This window comes from Chiloscyllium plagiosum, chromosome 2, assembly GCF_004010195.1.
Source record: "Chiloscyllium plagiosum isolate BGI_BamShark_2017 chromosome 2, ASM401019v2, whole genome shotgun sequence".
Classification (NCBI taxonomy): Eukaryota; Metazoa; Chordata; class Chondrichthyes; order Orectolobiformes; family Hemiscylliidae; genus Chiloscyllium; species Chiloscyllium plagiosum.
The window spans coordinates 15,698,603-15,703,678 of NC_057711.1; positions in this window are offsets into that span (position 1 = coordinate 15,698,603).

The window sequence follows — 5,076 nt, forward strand, 5'->3', positions numbered from 1 at the left end:
CACCCATTGTACTCTATGCTACTTTCTCCCCACCCCCCCCCCCCTCCAGCTTATCTCTCCACGCCTCAGGCTCTCTGCCTTTATTCCTGGAAGGGCTTTTGCCTGAAACGTCGATTTTGAAGCTCCTTGGATGCTGCCTGACTGCTGTGCTCTTCCAGCACCACTAATCCAGAATCCTATCATCAAGCCAATTTTATTCAATTCGATAGCTCTTCCTGGATCCCATGTGATCTAATCTTACTAACCAGTCTACCATGCAGAACCTTACTGAAGGCCTTTCTAAAGTCCATATGGATAATGTCAACTACTCTGCCTTCATCTTGATGGTACAGAATTTAAATATTTGTGTAAAGAGAGGCATGATGCTGAAGTCTTTAATTTTGCACTCATCATGACAAAAAATAAATTACTTTTTCTTTTGCTCTCCCAAACCCATTTCATAATTTCGAATAGTTCGACCAAATTTCCTCCTAAACCTTTTCTGCTTTAAGAGGTACAATGTCATATTCTCTACTCTTAACATGTAAGGTCCCTGGCACAACTCTGGTTCATTTCCCTCTGCGCCTAAAGTGTACAGAACGTTGTTAAAGACTCATACAGATGTACAGCCCAGAAACAGACCCTTCAGTCCAACTCATCCATGCTGACCAGATATCCTAAATTAATCTAATCCCATTTACCAGTACTTGCCCATATCCCTCTAAACCCTTCCTATTCATACACACATCCAGATGCCTTTTAAATGCTGCAATTGCACCAGCTACCACCACTTCATCTGGCAGCTCGTTCCATATACGTACCACCATCTGTGTGAAAAAGTTGCCCCTTAGGTCCCTTTTATATCTTTCTCCTCTCACCCTAAACCTATGCCCTCTAGTTCTGGACTCCCTTGCCCAGGAAAAGACCTTGTCTATTTACCCTATCCATGCCCCTCATGATTTTATAAACTTCTATAAGGGCACCCCTCGGCCTCCGATGTTCCAGGAAAAACAGCCCCAGCCTATTCAGCCTCTCCCTATAGCTCAAACCCTCCAACCCTGGCAACATCCTTGTAAATCTTTTCTGAACCCTTTCAAGTTTTACAACATCCTTCCTGTAAGAGGGAGACCAGAGGTGCACGTAATATTCCAAAGTGGCCTAACCAATGTCCTGTATAGCCACAACATGACTCATGCTTTGAGCAATAAGGGAAAACATATCAAATGTCTTCTTCACTATCTCATTGGGGTATATGTATCTGAAAGGGTTAAAGCTGAAGATTGCCATAAGAACCTACCACTATGCTGATCTCCTGTGGGCAGAACTCCTATACTCATGCTTTGAGCAATAAGGGAAAACATATCAAATGTCTTCTTCACTATCTCATTGGGGTATATGCATCTGAAAGGGTTAAAGCTGAAGATTGCCATAAGAACCTACCACTATGCTGATCTCCTGTGGGCAGAACAGATTAGGGGAGACCCAGCATCTCGTTCTTCTCAAATTTCATGGAGTGATGTACCATTACATGTACTACACTATATCTGGTTAATTACTCTACTAGTTAGACCATGAGGTAATTTTCTTCTATAACAATGACCAAGCTGACCCTGTAGTTTCCTTCACTTAAAGAGGATGGTGGCAGCTCATTCAGAGTAATTAACCCTAACAACATTCAACATTGAATATAATACTTCAGCTGAGGTCCAACGAGTGTCTTGTGGCCATTTAAATGGCATTCTGACTTACTATAGTAGCCTCCTGATGGCTTGAAATTATGAAAATCCCACATTAAGGAGTACAATGACTTGGAATAGGTGGAAAGTTAAAGTTTGGGAATGATGACCAATGAGATCATTAGGTGAAATCTTCCATTAGCAAGTGAGCTTAGTGGTGGTAGGACTGAAAGTGAATGATGGTCCATATGTGCCTCTCCTTGACCCCTCACAAACTCTTCAGCACGTCTGAGGAAAGACAAAAGAGTGGATCCACAAATCAGTAATGACTTGCTGCAGGTTGTCCTACAGACCATCCGAGACAGGCAAGAAGTCCAGTTCCCAGGAATGACAGCTGGAGGGCTTGTTTTATGACCAAGGGACAGATAACACCAGTGAGGCTTGTGCAATAATCAGGCTTGGTACAGGACAAGAAGGAAGAACATGCTGCTCAGACAACATCATGGCATATGTACGCATGTGACCAGTACACTACCTCCATCGGGATGTACAATTCTGCGACATTGAGAACTTGGAAGGGAAACTGTTGTTGACATTTGGCATAAGCAAGTCCTAATGCAGGGTACTTTGGCATCGATACAATCATGCCTCACCGGCACTTTCTTCAAATGTGGGCAATGCCTTCTGTAGAACCATCATATAGATATCAGCAAGATGTGGAACGACACGCTGCCTTGACCCCCACCCTCCTCACTTCCTTTCCCCACCTTGTTTCCTGCTTCCAATTGCAGCACAAAATTACACTGATTGTAGCAACACTTCAGAAATCATCTCCACTTCTAATGAAAAAGCTGTTTGTTTTAGATGAGCTATTATCTCCATTAAGTTGGCAGACAGAATTTGATACAGCTCTAAGCTCATTATAATATCAGCAGAACTCTATCTCCTGCCTTGTTGTTCTTACAGATTATTGTTAAGTGCCAGTTAACATTTTCCAAACAATGTTCTTTCACACTGCATGAATGACACACAGAAATGAAGTGACAGGGTGGTGAATTATACTGGGAGCCAGGCAAATGGCTCAGTCATGGCCATATTGGAGTCAATGGTTTGAGAGAGAATTGTAAAAAAACATTGGGAGAGATGTTAACAAGGGTTGGTTGCAGTTTCACTTACACAATCACTCAAAGTAAACATTTACTCCCAGTTAAAGTGCAGCGATAGTTGTCATGCAGCCAACTACAACAGGCATACAGCACAGTGAGGCCCAAACTTAAAGGTCAAAACTAAAGATGAGTTTTCACTTGTGCCGTTTGTGAGAAATGTTGGTCACTAAGAAATGAATCACTTCAGTCTTTTGACACATTACAACACAGAGGCACTGCTATGCAAAAAGCTGATCCATGATGCAGGCATGATAAGTTGCTTTAATAATGCTTCATGATCAATACAAATTTACAGCAGTTGAAATAATACAATTATATTATAGAGAAAACATTTTGATTTAAAGTTTTTCTTTCCCCTAAAGGTTGCTTTCCAGACCAGTGATGTGCCATCAGGATCAGTGCTGGGTCCATTGGTTTTCGTCATTTATATAAATGATTTAAATGTGATCATTGGAGGTATAGTTAGTAAGTTTGCAGATGACACCAAAATTGGAGGTGTAGTGGACAGTGAAGAAGATTACTTCAGCCGACAACAGGATCTTGATCAGATGGGCGAATGGGCTGAGGAGTGACAGATCGAGTTTAGTTTAGATAAACGTGAGGTGCTGCATTTTGGAAAGGCAAATCAGAGCAGTACTTATACACTTAATGATAAGGTCCTCAGGAGAGCTGCTGAACAAAGGGACCTTGAAGTGCAGGTTCATTTTTTCTTGAAAGTAGAGTGACAGGCAGATACGATAGTAAAGAAGGTGTTTGGTGTGCTTTCCTTTATTGGACAGAGCATTGAATATAGGAGTTGAGAAGTGGCTGTACAGAACTTTGGTTAGGCCACCTTTGGAATATTGCATGCAATTCTGCTATTTTTTCTATTGGAAGGATATTGTGAAACTTGAAAGGGTTCATAAAATATTTACAAGCATGTTGCCGGGGTTGGAGGATTTGAGCTATAGGGAGAGGCTGAACAGGCTGGGGCTATTTTCCCTGGAGCGTTGGAGGCAGAGGGGTGATCTTATAGAGGTTTACAAAATTATTAGATTAGATTAGATTACTTACAGTATGGAAACAGACCCTTCGGCCCAACAAGTCCACACCGACCTGCCGAAGCGCAACCCACCCAGACCCAACGAGCACCCGAGCAACAAATCTTCTCACAAACTTTGGACCCATTCCCCTATATTTACCCCTTCACCTAACACTACGGGCAATTTAGCATGGCCAATTCACCTAACCTGCACATTTTTGGATTGTGGGAGGAAACCGGAGCAGATGGTGGTATGTGTATGGAATGAGCTGCCAGAGGAAGTGGTGGAGGCTGGTACAATTACAACATTTAAAAGGTATCTGGATAGGAATATGAATAGGAAGGGTTTAGAGGAAAATGGGCCAGGTGCTGGCAAACGGGACTAGATTAGGTTAGGATATTTGGTCAGCATGGACGAGTTGGACCGGAGGGTGTGTTTCCGTGCTATAAATATCTATGACTCTATGACTCTATAAAAGCAAGGAAAGTATGCTATTCTGGGGCTGAGGTTTGGCAAAGTAGGTTCGTGAGGCTTTTGTCTTTCCCAGGGCCTCATCATTCTGTGAACAGGATGTTTTAGTGCATTTTAAAACTTTGATATAGATCAAGGCTGAAGTTTTTATTACAGTTACCCTTTGAGAAATTAGATGGGATTGGATGAGACATTGAACATAATAAATAAGGCCATTAATACGTTATACAGCCACTGGAAATAATACTCACACTCAGCAAGCTTGTGATCAATTCTCAATTTCAGTTTGACTTTCCTGTTGATTCCCATATCTCACTTAGTTGCCTGGAAAATGTACAGCAGGTGACCTGATCTAAGAATTCATTGAGTCTGTAGCTTGACTACTGAGCAAGTTCCAGTTCAGTCACAGGGCCTGGCTCTCACTTATTAGACTCCAATCTACCATACACTTACACTTACATGTAGGGAAGAGGTGTTGGAAATTCTGGAAAGGGTGAAAATAGATAAGTCCCCTGGGCCTGATGGCATTTATCCTAGGATTCTCTGTGAAGCAAGGGAGGAGATTGCAGAGCCATTGGCCTTGATTTTTATGTCCTCAGTGTCTACAGGAATAGTGCCAGAAGACTGGAGAATAGCAAATGTGGTTCCCTTGTTCAAAAAGGGGAGTAGAGATAACCCTAGTAACTATAGGCCGGTGAGCCTGACCTCAGTGGTGGGCAAGTTGTTGGAGGGAATCCTGAGGGATAGGATGTACATGTATTT